The sequence below is a fragment of the Lissotriton vulgaris genome, chromosome 7 (genome assembly GCF_964263255.1).
Source record: "Lissotriton vulgaris chromosome 7, aLisVul1.2, whole genome shotgun sequence".
NCBI classification, from domain to species: Eukaryota; Metazoa; Chordata; class Amphibia; order Caudata; family Salamandridae; genus Lissotriton; species Lissotriton vulgaris.
The window spans coordinates 1,751,950,450-1,751,964,241 of NC_141695.1; the positions used below are offsets into that span (position 1 = coordinate 1,751,950,450).

Consider the following 13,792-nt stretch of genomic DNA (forward strand, 5'->3'; position numbering starts at 1 on the left):
GTGATGCAGCCAGACCATATTTACTTAAGTGCATTATAACCTCACGGTAAATGCTAACTTTAAAATGGCTGCACAGAAACACTTTGTATTTGGTGTCAAACTCCTTGGAATCATACCTCCACACCAGTAACTGGTGTGAGAGGTATGATTCCTCCGTTGTAGAACCACTGATGTGGCAGGGGAGGCTGGACAATAGGCTTCCTGTCACAGGAAGGTGTACCCACCTCCCAGGCATGCTTTAGTGTATTGGGTCTGGGTGGGTGCACTCTGAGAGTGCTTTGATGTCTGCACTGGGGGCACATTTGGTGTCCCTGTGCATAGCCCAGTTCAAACCGGTTGCAGGAGCCATTTGCTCCTGCTCTGGCGCTAAACCGGACAAAGGAAATGGGTATAACAACCCCTCTGTCCTGACCCTCCCATAGGTGGGTCCCAAGAGTTTGTCCCACCCCTTCCTTGGGTATAAAGTAGGAACCCTAACTACAGGACTTTAGATTTACCTGGACTAAACGCTGCTACAGAAACCAAATATCCTTCGACGATCTACGCTTTGCTCGACAACTGAAGAAGCTCCGTTGGAGTAAAGGAGTTACACCCCTACAAGGCAGGCCCCAAGACGCATCTGACCGGTTTGCATCGCCGAAGCTCCTGACGACTCTGAAGAATTTCGCAACACAGGAGGTGGGTTCCCGAGTGTCCCCGAGGTCGACTAGTGCTCTCAGCAAACCTGAGACCCGTATCCCTCGTGGGGACCGTGCAACACGAACCCCTGATTCATCAGTGAAGTAGTGTGGCTCACTGGTTAGAGGCGGCAGACCCGAGAGCAGAGGACGGCCCGGGACCAGGGTTCGATTCCTGACGCGGCAGGTTTCTGGACCAGGGTCAGCGGACTCGATAATTCTCTCGCCTTGGTGCCCACTCTGATCAGCGATCACACTCGGCAACTCTGGGCACTAGCTTGCCTCATCTTCACTAACGGCCCCACCAGACCGCCGGGGATGCCTGGTCTCACCCTGGAGATACCCATTAAGGGACCATCTCTCAGGGAAGCCAGGAAGGGTTTCGCAGCGGTCGAAGCGCGGAGGTACCCCTTCGGGAGTGATTCCTGCGCTATACAAGCACACAATTAATTAATTAATTAATCAGCTTTCTGGTAACCCCTGAAGCTGTGCTTTAGGCTACTTCTAGTCCTGATCCCGAGCAGTGTTTCCACTAAAGATTACTGGCCTACACTCCACGAGTATTCCGTGGGCTAGTATTTTGTGATTCCTCTCGAGGTCCATTCGCGATCCCTGGTCCGTTGACCTATGTGTCTGTGTGAAGTTAACTTTGACTTTCAGTGGGCTTTCTTGGTTGCTCCAGACGTGCCCTGACTCTCCATAGTTTGGAGAGTATCCAAGACCTTGCTGGTCCTCAACGAAGCATCTTTCCCCTGACTGTGTGGGTTGCAGTTGCCAAGGCTTGTTGGTGTTCAATCCGGACACTGACCATCCTTTGTGGGACAGCTCGCCTGCGGAATTTGGTCATCCTCGATGTCTCCCGGTTCCCATGGCTGCAGAATCAAGCTTCACCTCTTCTCACCTGAAGCACCCGACATCGGTGGGCATTCGTATATCGGGCCCCTGGTCACTGGCAAAGTGACCCAGACTCTGTCCCCTCTGCTTTCAGGTTCTTCTCAGCTCTGATCCAGGCCTGGATCACTCCGGACACTTTTCATCTTCACGGCAGCAGCACTTCTTCGCATCACGCCATTGAAAACGACGAAGATTCCCGACACCATTTGACACCTATGCACCCAGCTTCCCTGGGTTAGGTAACACGAGTACTCCGGTGCTCACATGGGTGCTGGACTTAGGGCCAGATGTAGGTAGGCATTTACCGGTCGGTAACGGCCGAATTCGGCCGTTACCGACCGGTAAATGCAATTTGAGATGTAGGGCCCTGTATTTTACAGAATCGGTAAATTTACCGATCGGTAAATTTACAGATTCTGTAAAATACCGAATCGGTATTTTTTCCGATTCGGTAAAATTGATATGTAGGTGGGACTCTTCTGAGTCCCACAAGCATTACAGAATCGGTATTTTACCATCAAATACTATTTGATGGTAAAATACCGATTCTGGTGTGCATGCACATGTGTGCATGCACACCTGTGCCATATGACAGGCAGACCTGCCCTTAGGGTAGGTATGCCTGCCACATGGCCCCCGAACCTTTTTTGGGGGTGCTAGAGGGTGTCAAAGTGACACCCCCTGCACCCTTGTCAGAATCGGTATTTACCGATTCGGTAAATACCGACCGGTAATGCCCCATTCATTCCTATGGGCTTCAAAGCCCATAGGAATGAATGGGGCATTACCGGTCGGTATTTACCGAATCGGTAAATACAGATATTTACCGATTCGGTAAAAGGAACATCTGGATGTTCCTACATATCCACCCCTCAGATTTACCGATTTTTAATTACCGAATCGGTAAAATTCGGTAATTAAAAATCGGTAAATCTCATTTACCTACATCTGGCCCCTAGAACCTTCTGTGTTTAAAAGGGTTTGGTCAAAGTCCACTCCTAAGTATCCTTAATCTTTAAAATTCCAACCATGACTTTCCCATAGAGTTGTACGGAGCTCGCGGCTGTGTTGTCACACTGCACCCGTCTTCCGTGGGACCCCTATGTCACTACCTTGGGTGGTTCCTTGGGGTCCCACCGATTCTACGTGCCCTAGGCACTGTGTCTCGTCAAGTCGTGGTTGTTATACCACTTTCTTAGTATAGGGTTCGTTCTCCCCCTGGAGCCTGCTGTGTATTGTTCTATTTACTGTTGTTCTAGTGATTTAATATTGTGTATCTTGTGCTCTAATCTCATAAAGGGATTAGTAGAGAGTGTCTAGTAATAAATACATATTTTTATAATAACACCTGTGTGGTTCTTCTTTCATTAAGTCATTCAGGAGGTTCAGATCTGCTAAAACGAGCTGCTTTACATTCCTTTGAGACATAGCCTGAAGGCTGCTCTCCACAGCTACCACTAGGATTGCTTTCATAAAAGGTTGTCTTTAACCTAATCATCAATAAGGGGCGTTTGGACTGGTACGAGGTGCCCACTTTAATTAGTGGACAGCATATACCAGGCCAACTTCTCACAGATGTAAATTGTCCAGCTAGGACAGGTAAGCTCACGTTGCAGGAGGTTAAGGAGCCTGCCCTGGTGGGGGGTCCCGGATAGGATGGCGGCCGCCGCGGCCACATCCAGGGCTGAGGCGGAGCTAAAGGGCAATCCTACGTCTGGCGCCTCTGTGGCGTCATTTCCGGTGCCCAGTGGGCTGGGGCCAGGCACTTATACCTGCCCCCACCCACTGACCACCCTCTTTGTCCCCCATTGGACACGCTGTTACCCTCCCATCTGCTTACCCTCCATGCCAGTGGGGGGCTGTCTAACGAAATTAATGCATGAATGTATACATTAATATTGCAGGTGGAGTTACAGGGCGACCCGGAGGCTGATTGGTGCGAGGGGTACTCTTTCAGGAGCACAATAGGGGAGCATTACGTCACAATCTCAGGTGTCTATACGTCAGGATCCTGGTTGAAAACGACGGCGCCCCGCTCGTCCTTTAGGTGGTTGTAAGCCTGAGCAACGGGGGCTTGCCTGGATACGCTCCGCCCTTAAAAAGGCGTGAGTAAGTTATGGTCAATGGGTCAATGGTATGTAAGGGGTTAACCCCCGCATAAATGCTAGCACCGATTGGGCTGGCCACGGTGCAGCTGGCTCATCGGGCGGGCAGGGAGGTTAGGTGAGTCTCCGCTGCCCGCCCTTGGATCGCTCGTGCGTTAACCCACCGCGTTGGCACTCCTTGCACGAAACAAACCTACAGCTAACTGTTTTTCCCAACAAAACTCGTGTGGCCAGTTTATTTTGCGCCGCGCGAGTATTATTGGTGGGGGGGCGGAGCGGGCACTATCTTGCCTCTGTGCAGAGATTCCAGGGCCGGCTTTAGGGCAGTGTGGCTGGTGCGGTCGCACCGGGCACTGACCTGTGGAGAGGGGGCGCTGTGCCCTCAGGGGGGCGCTGTGTTTAGCAATATCTTATGATGGGAGCGATAAGGGGCACTTTGCAGGGGGTAGATAGAGAATCCGTAAAGGTGGTCATGGGACGTGGGGGGTTTCCCACCATGACAGAGCACAGCAGCTGCACTTTCGGTTTCACCGACTCTAGGAGCATTGAACTCGGCTACGAAACTAGTTTCATGTCATTGCTCAATCGAGAATGTGTGTTGATCTGAGCACAGGTGGAAAGGGAAGAAAGAGAGAAGGGGGCGTGGCCAGCACAGAGACCAGCCAGGCATGCAAGGGAGGTGGGGGGCGACTGATCCCTCTCAAGGCAGATCTGGAGGTCTGTCTCTGCCTGTGCCAAACGCATGCATCTGAAGGGAGAGCCGCTTCCTGCAGGAACACGGACCTGCAGGGTGAGACCCGGCGCCTTGGAGTCGGTGCCACCACCGGGTCCGGGAGAAACAGAAACACTCACGAGGGAGGGATGTGCTGAGCTGCTGAAGACGAGGGCTCCTTCCTGTGCACGGGGCGCTGCGAGCGCTGCTCCGACTCAGAGAGGCGCCCGCCCGCCCGCCAGGCGCTAGAGCTGGGGGACTCCGCCTCCAGCCGGCCCCCTGGGCGAGAGGCCATGCCCACCTGTCGGGGAGTCAATGCCCACCTGTCCGGCTCCGCCCCCCGAGGGAGGGGGGGGGGGGTCCATGCCCACCTGTCCGGCTCCGCCCCCCGAGGGAGGGGGGGGTTCATGCCCACCTGTCCGGCTCCACCCCCTCCCCAAAGGGATGGGGGGTCAATGCCCACCTGTCCGGCTCCACCCCCCGAGGGAGGGGGGGTTCATGCCCACCTGTCCGGCTCCACCCAGGAAGGGGGGGGGGGGGTCCATGCCCACCTGTCCGGCTCCACCCCCCGAGGGAGGGGGGGTTCATGCCCACCTGTCCGGCTCCACCCAGGAAGGGGGGGGGGGGGTCCATGCCCATCTGTCCGGCTCCGCCCGGCCCTTTACTGAAAGGAGTTATACTGACATCGCCTTGAACAGATTTCGCTCTGCCACCTCCGCCGCTGTGACGTCACTGCCCTGGCATCGAACAGATTTCACACCCTCACCAGGCTCTGCATCAGTACACACCAGGCTCTGTATCAGTACACCCCAGACTCTGTATCAGTACACCGCAGGCTCTGTATCAGTACACCCCAGACTCTGTATCAGTACACCGCAGGCTCTGTATCAGTACACCCCAGGCTCTGTATCAGTACACCGCAGGCTCTGTATCAGTACACCCCGGGCTCTGTATCAGTACACACCGGGCTCTGTATCAGTACACACCAGGCTCTGTATCAGTACACCGCAGGCTCTGTATCAGTACACCCCAGGCTCTGTATCAGTACACCCCGGGCTCTGTATCAGTACACACCGGGCTCTGTATCAGTCCACCCCAGGCGCTGTATCAGTACACCCCAGGCTCTGTATCAGTACACCCCAGGCTCTGCATCAGTACACCCCAGGCTCTGCATCAGTACACCCCGGGCTCTGTATCAGTACACCCCAGGCTCTGTATCAGTACACACCAGTCTCTGAATCAGTACACACCAGGCTCTGTATCACTATCAGTACACACTGGGCTCTGTATCAGTACACACCGGGCTCTGTATCAGTACACACAAGGCTCTGTATCAGTACACCCCAGGCTCTGTATCAGTGCACACCGGGCTCTTTATCAGTGCACACTGAGCTCTGTATCAGTACACACCGGGCTCTGTATCAGTACACACCGGGCTCTGTATCAGTACACACAGGGCTCTGTATCAGTACACACCGGGCTCTGTATCAGTACACCCCAGGCTCTGTATCAGTGCACACCAGGCTCTGTATCAGTACACACCGGGCTCTGTCTCAGTCCACCCCAGGCTCTGTATCAGTACACACCGGGCTCTGTATCAGTACACACAGGGCTCTGTATCAGTACACACCGGGCTCTGTATCAGTACACACCGGGCTCTGTATCAGTACACACAGGGCTCTGTATCAGTACACACCGGGCTCTGTATCAGTACACCCCAGGCTCTGTATCAGTGCACACCAGGCTCTGTATCAGTGCACACCGGGCTCTGTCTCAGTCCACCCCAGGCTCTGTATCAGTACACACCGGGCTCTGTATCAGTACACACAGGGCTCTGTATCAGTACACACCGGGCTCTGTATCAGTACACACCGAGCTCTGTATCAGTGCACACCAGGCTCTGTATCAGTACACACCGGGCTCTGTCTCAGTCCACCCCAGGCTCTGTATCAGTACACCCCAGGCTCTGTATCAGTACACCCCGGGCTCTGTATTAGTACACCCCAGGCTCTGTATCAGTACACCCCGGGCTGTAGAATCTCATACCTGTCCCTCTGGTCCAGCCCGGACACTGGTCTCTTCATGTCGCTCCGGATGACCGTCGGTGTCGCCTGAGTCTAAAAGCACAAATTCGCCCCAGATATATCAGACTTTGAGGAAGTGCAACTGATAAACATGTGGTTTGTAGCAAAGTAACTCAGTAGTTAGATTTCTTTTTCAGACAGTTTTATTTTATTTTGCAAGAAATTAAATGAAACAGGAAACAAAGCAATACATAAAAAATGTAAATAAGCCGTATACTTCAAGCGTCCTAGAGGATATGACGTCATAATACGTCATCGCTAGTAACAGTATGAACATAGCACCACCATTGGCAACTTTTCCCACCCCCCCAAACGTAGCATGCATTTTAATAAATAAACACACCACACATTTTTTGTTTGGGTAAAATTGCTGCAGGTTTATTACATACACCGTTATATAATATGGTGGGTTATCTTACGGCGATCCAAGGGCAGGCAGGCATCTGGGCCACCTGCCTGCCTGATGAGCCGAGCAGCACTGGGGCGAACCCCATCTGTGCTGCCCCTTCTGGTGATCCTCTTTGCGGATCACGTGACACCTGGGCCATTATTACTCACGCCCCTTTCAAGGCAGAGCGTAGCAAGGCAAGCACCCGGTTTCTCAGGCCCACAACCGCCCGAAGGACTAACGGGGCGCCGACGTGGTGTCCAGCAACCTCCCATGAGGCTCTTGGGATTTGGCTCTGGCACCGCTATTTGCCGCGCAGAGGTACCCTTTCTGTATCCATTTGCATCCAGATCGCCCTGCAACTCCACCACAGTTCTGGAGGTGTCCTCCGTCGCCGCCAGGGCCCCCCACCAAACATCTATGGTCTTACCTGCAACCTCTCCTCTCTGGAGCCTCCTGTAAATCTAGAAGAAAGAGAACCATCCCTAGCGGACAGCGCGCACTGTCAGTAATATGGGCACTAACATTAAGGATTGACTAAGTCCTACTTTACCCCCATCCTGGAGTATTCCCAAATAGGGGGGCAGGGGGGGGGGGGGGGTTCACACTGCCCACCCTGAGCAGCCCCAGCGGTGGAAATTTACCTGCTCTGTTAAATTAATTTTTGTTGAACTGGGCATGTCTGGCGCGCGAAATGGTGGGGGAGGCCTATATACCCCTCCACCGGTCCTCGCGCCCAGGAAGTGACGCTCGCCTAGCGTGCCGCCACAAGGCTAGGGGGACTCCTCCCCGAGTACCTGCCCTTAAGGGGGTGTGGGGTACCCTGATGGTACTAGAGGGCTGCCCACTTCAGTGGCCCCCTGCGGGGTCCTCCGACAGCCGCTTAGTGGTTGTTATTACAGCGTAGACGTGGACAGAGTTACATCTGGTAAAGGGTGGACCCAGTCAGGAACCAATGAGATTGTCGGAATAGAGTGTAAAGCAAACCAGTTCCCCTGGCACATGCGTAAGAGAAAGAGAGGGAGAGATTCGAGAGGGGGCAGAGCGGAGGGTGGCCAGAGAGGAGATGAAGGCGAGGGGGGTGGGCAGAGGGGAGATGAGGGGGTGGGCAGAGGGGAGATGAGGGCGAGGGGGTGGGCAGAGGGGAGATGAGGGGGTGGGCAGAGGGGAGATGAGGGGGTGGGCAGAGGGGAGATGAGGGCGAGGGGGTGGGCAGAGGGGAGATGAGGGGGTGGGCAGAGGAGAAATGAGGGCGAGGGGGTGGGCAGAGGGGAGATGAGGGGGTGGGCAGAGGGGAGATGAGGGCGAGGGGGTGGGCAGAGGGGAGATGAGGGGGTGGGCAGAGGAGAGATGAGGGTGAGGGGTGATCAGAGGGGAGATGCGGCTACGCTGAGCAGGAGTGGGTTGGGGTTAAAATCAGTTCGAAAAACAGGATATCGTCCGAATGTAACCCCCTGTGTGAGGAGCCCAAAGGTGTAGGGGGGCCTCGTGCTGGTTTAGTCTTCTGTAGATATCCGTCCGGGGCATCCCACAGTGGTCGGGGGTCGAAGGGCCATGGATTTGGGTTATAAGGCACCAGCTGTGGAGGGCTTCCATCAGTGTTTGTGCCTGGGGGGGGGGGGGGGGGGGGGGGGCGCAATCCCAAGGCCGCTGTTAGGAAGTCTGTTTCTATCGGGACATTGGTGATAGGGTTTAGTGGGTCTTGAACCCAAGTTGCCCGCCTGTGTCCCTCAGTCCACGTCTGTGTTGTCTGGTCGGGGGTCCAATGCGTTTTTGTGAATAGACCAGAATCTGGATTGTGCAAGGGGGTGGGGGGTGGGGGTGGGGGATTTTGGCCCAATTTCCTGTTAGATAGTTTCAGAGCTTGTCCGTGAAGTGTGTCAAGAAGTTTATCTAGGTGGGAGGTAATATGACCTATTCTTTTGAGGGATGCTAACAGAGTAGGAAGGTCTCTGTGTGTGGGGTTTCAGTTTGTTTAATACTGTGTTGAGTAGAAAGTTATAGAAGTCAATATTAGGTAGGTAGAAGTTCTTTTGTAGGGTGGAAAAGGGCACCGGGTTAGCGCATGTTCCTAGGTTAAGAGTGGTGTTTATACATCTTTGAGCTCATGTATCCCAGTAAAGTGTGTCCCCATCTAGTTTAATGGAGCGGTTATACCACAGGGAGGCGGGGGTCCACCCCTAGGCTAGGCTGGGGTCCACCCCTAGACTAGTCTGGGGTCCACCCCTAGGCTAGGCTGGGGTCCACCCCTAAGCTAGGGGGGTCCACCCCTAGGCTAGGCTGGGGTCCACCCCTAGGCTAGGTGGGGGTCCACCCCTAAGCTAGGGGGGGGTCCACCCCTAGGCTAGGCTGGGGTCCACCCCTAGGCTAGGCGGGGGTCCACCCCTAAGCTAGGCGGGGGTCCACCCCTAAGCTAGGGGGGGTCCACCCCTAGGCTAGGCTGGGGTCCACCCCTAAGCTAGGGGGGGTCCACCCCTAGGCTAGGCTGGGGTCCACCCCCAGGCTAGGCTGGGGTCCACCCCTAAGCTAGGCTGGGGTCCACCCCTAAGCTAGGCTGGGGTCCACCCCTAAGCTAGGGGGGGTCCACCCCTAGGCTAGGCTGGGGTCCACCCCTAGGCTAGGCCGGGGTCCACCCCTAGGCTAGGCTGGGGTCAATCCCCTAGGCTAGGCTGGGGTCCACCCCTAGGCTAGGCAGGGGTCCACCCCTAGGCTAGGCAGGGGTCCACCCCTAGGCTAGGCTGGGGTCCACCCCTGTGTTCGGTGTTCTAAGCCTTCATCCAGGTGGAGAAGCGACATTACATCGTCCATTAGAATTTGACCTGAGTGTTCAAAGGGACTTTCAAGATGTTGTGGGCTGTGAGGGCGGAGCTAAAGGGGAGGGGTGAGGTGAGGGTTGCCCTCAATACTGGGCCCAGGGGGAGGGCTAGGCTCCTAGGGTCCAGCCACCACCCACTCTGCGTGATCAGGTAAACTCTGTGGCAGCGAAGGAAGTCCAGGGTATTTATACCCCAGAGGTTTTGTTTCTCTTTAGGGCTTTCATGGAGATCCTTGTTTTTCCCCTTTCCATATAAATTCAGATATGACGCTGTCCACCGATTTTAAGAAAACGGGGATAGGCGTACCGCAAGCATGCTGGATATGAAATGAATCAACGGGGCTATCATCATCTTCCCTGCTCCTACACGGCCCCACCACGTGATGATTTTAGGTGACCAGGTGGAAAGAAGTTCTTTCATTTTGTTCAATGTTTTTTGCTCATTAAGCTTGGTGGAGTATTTATGGTCTATTGAGAACCACAGGTCCTGGTATTTGAGGGTTGTTGGTAGCAACTTCAGGCCAAATTCACCAATTTCAGCTGTGCAATGTACGTTTAAGGGGAACATCTCAATTGTGTCCATATTTAAGGAACAGTCCGCGACCTGTGAATATCTGACTGGTATGGCTAGCGAGGCATCCTCAGTAAACAATAGTACATCGTCTGCATCGGCAGCAACTTCTTGTCCGCCCTAATCGAATTGGATACGTGGGATTCTCAGGTTGTTCCTGAAGTTGGTGATGACTGGCGCAATAACCGCAAAGGAAGAGCAGAGGGGAAAGAGGGCACCCTCCGGTGAGTACCTTGGAGAGGTCGAAGGATTGGGAGAGTTGGCCGTTAGCTCTCACCCTATCTGTCGGGCCTGAGTAGAGGGCCACGGTCGTGCCTATAAATTCCTCGCCCAGGTTGTATTTATGTAAAATGGCGTTCAGGAAAGGCCAGGAGACCGTATCAAAGGCCTTTTCTGCGTCCGAGGCTAGTGCCGCAGTTGGGGAGGGAGATACTTTTGCTCTTTCTGGGACATGGCACCAAGTCCTGATATCCGCTCCAAGTTTGCATAAGGAAACCTGTTTGTGACTTTGGGATATGTTTTTGAATAACCAATTCTAGTCAATGGACTGACATTTTCGCATAAATCTTGCAATCAGTGTTAATCAAGGAGACCGGTCTATAACTTCTGACATTCAGGTGGGCTTTCCCCTCCTTCGGTATCACTACAATGATAGCTTCGATGGTTAAGCCTGTGATAAATCTCGAAAAACGAGAGAGAGGCCCTTTAAATACCAAAGAGGTGGGGCACCAATATGACAAAGGTCAAATAAATTCCTCTTTGGTTAACTCAATCAATCAACCACCATGCATCCCATATCACCAAAATATAAAGGTAAAAAACAAAAAACTATATTCAATATTGCAGAAATAAGTACATTTATATATGATACACGCCCCCTCGGTTGGCCACGCCCCCTCGCTGACAACATAAATAGAGCGCGCCAACACTAGGCGTCGCACTAACGCTAGGACTCCTGAGGCGGAAGCCGGGAGCGAGAACAACGCGTTTTTTTTAAAAACCCTTTTTAAAACTTACTAATTACTTTGCTCTGATCACCCCCCACTCACCTGTACTTCCTGAACAGCGCTTCTCGCTGCAACGACTCTGTTCCTGGGCAGCCATCCTCGAGGGCGCGGCGCGTGACTGATACACGCCCCCTCGGTTGGCCACGCCCCCTCGCTGACAACATAAATAGAGCGCGCCAACACTAGGCGTCGCACTAACGCTAGGACTCCTGAGGCGGAAGCCGGGAGCGAGAACAACGCGGTTTTTTTAAAAACCCTTTTTAAAACTTGCTAATTACTTTGCTCTGATCACCCCCCACTCACCTGCACTTCCTGAACAGCGCTTCTCGCTGCAACGACTCTGTTCCTGGGCAGCCATCCTCGAGGGCGCGGCGCGTGACTGATACACGCCCCCTCGGTTGGCCACGCCCCCTCGCTGACAACATAAATAGAGCGCGCCAACACTAGGCGTCGCACTAACGCTAGGACTCCTGAGGCGGAAGCCGGGAGCGAGAACAACGCGGTTTTTTTAAAAACCCTTTTTAAAACTTGCTAATTACTTTGCTCTGATCACCCCCCACTCACCTGCACTTCCTGAACAGCGCTTCTCGCTGCAACGACTCTGTTCCTGGGCAGCCATCCTCGAGGGCGCGGCGCGTGACTGATACACGCCCCCTCGGTTGGCCACGCCCCCTCGCTGACAACATAAATAGAGCGCGCCAACACTAGGCGTCGCACTAACGCTAGGACTCCTGAGGCGGAAGCCGGGAGCGAGAACAACGCGGTTTTTTTAAAAACCCTTTTTAAAACTTGCTAATTACTTTGCTCTGATCACCCCCCACTCACCTGTACTTCCTGAACAGCGCTTCTCGCTGCAACGACTCTGTTCCTGGGCAGCCATCCTCGAGGGCGCGGCGCGTGACTGATACACGCCCCCTCGGTTGGCCACGCCCCCTCGCTGACAACATAAATAGAGCGCGCCAACACTAGGCGTCGCACTAACGCTAGGACTCCTGAGGCGGAAGCCGGGAGCGAGAACAACGCGGTTTTTTTAAAAACCCTTTTTAAAACTTGCTAATTACTTTGCTCTGATCACCCCCCACTCACCTGCACTTCCTGAACAGCGCTTCTCGCTGCAACGACTCTGTTCCTGGGCAGCCATCCTCGAGGGCGCGGCGCGTGACTGATACACGCCCCCTCGGTTGGCCACACCCCCCCACTTCCTGTTTAGTTGCTATAAATCATGTGTCTCAGTAGGAAGCGCAGCGGACGAGCGCAGCGGGCGCGTCGATTGCGCGCCGAAGGCGCGCCTAAGGCAAGCCCGTCTGCGCCCGTCCGCGACAGGCCGGGACTAGGGGCGTTCCACTCTGCCCCGCTCATCACCTACTCCCCGGACCTACTACGTAGCTACCAGGGTCCTTGGCCCATTTCGGCCACAACCAACTCCCTCATCACCACTCTTGGTATAGCACTCCCTACCCCTCTTCCTCACTCCTCTCCCACAGTCACTTCTTCTCCCACCAACTGTGGTACTGCTACTCCCTTCACCCCTAAAAACCTCACAGTCATCTACCTCAACACCCGATCTGCGGTCGCCCACGCGCACGAACTTTCGGTCCTGCTGGACCTTCAGACCCCCGATCTCCTCTTCTTAACTGAGACCTGGTTCTGCGACGACTCCCTCCCCGCACTTCTTTCCACCTTACCGACCTCCTACTACGCCCTTAGGGCTGATCGTCCATCAGGTAGAGCCGGGGGCGGCGTGGCGGTCTTCGCACGTACCGATCTCCCCTTCCAAATCCTATCCCTACCCCCCATTGCTACTACTGAATTCCTAGTGATCCGCACACTCTCCACTTCTCCCCCCCTAACCTGCTTCCTCACTTATCGACCCCCCCAGTCCCCCCTACAGTTCCTCCCCGACTTTCTGGAGGTTCTGGCCACTCTTACTGTCAACAACTCTTCTATTTTACTCCTTGGAGACTTTAATTTCTGGCCCTCCGATCCTGCCGAATGCCCCTCATCTAAGGAATTCTCCGAAACCCTTCACTCTCTCAACTTTACATCCCACGTCCACTCTCCTACCCACACTAAAGGTCATCGGCTTGACCAGATCTGGTCCCTGAACTGCCCTGTGGAATCACTTTCTATCTCCCCTTGCCCTTGGTCTGATCATCACCTGATCTCCTTTCTCCTTCCTATTCTTCCCCCAGCTAAGACCCTCCGACCCAAAAACACCTGGATCCGATCATGGAGTCGCGTCAATCTTGAACATTTCTCCTCCCTCCTGACTAACTCTCTTCCCGCTCTCCAGGGCCTCACCACTGCTTCCCAGGTTGATTCCATAAATCAATGGCTTACTCACAGCTGCGACTCTGTTGCCCCGCTCAAACGCATCACCTCCAAACGCGACAAAGACGCTAACCGGTGGTTTATTAATGAGCTCAAAACCACCAAATTAACCGTCCGTCGCGCAGAGCGGGCCTGGAGAAGAAACTATTGCCCCACCTTGAAGCTTGAATACACCAACATCTTGAGCCAGTATAAAAAAGCCATCCTG

At 54.2% G+C, this 13,792-nt stretch overlaps 1 protein-coding gene across 2 annotated transcripts in view; it reads right to left on the reverse strand.

Moving 5' to 3' along the window:
* Window positions 1-6,494, reverse strand: part of LOC147706572 (uncharacterized) — a 30,702-nt gene extending 24,208 nt beyond the window's left edge. The window contains exon 1 of one of the 2 annotated variants that reach the window (XM_086933053.1): window positions 6,435-6,494. The gene's annotated coding sequence lies outside the window, so the exon portion shown is untranslated. Of the gene's footprint in view, window positions 1-4,528; window positions 4,604-6,434 lie in introns of those variants that run through there. The other variant, XM_086933051.1, reaches the window with a different exon arrangement.
* Window positions 6,495-13,792: the final 7,298 nt, after the last annotated feature.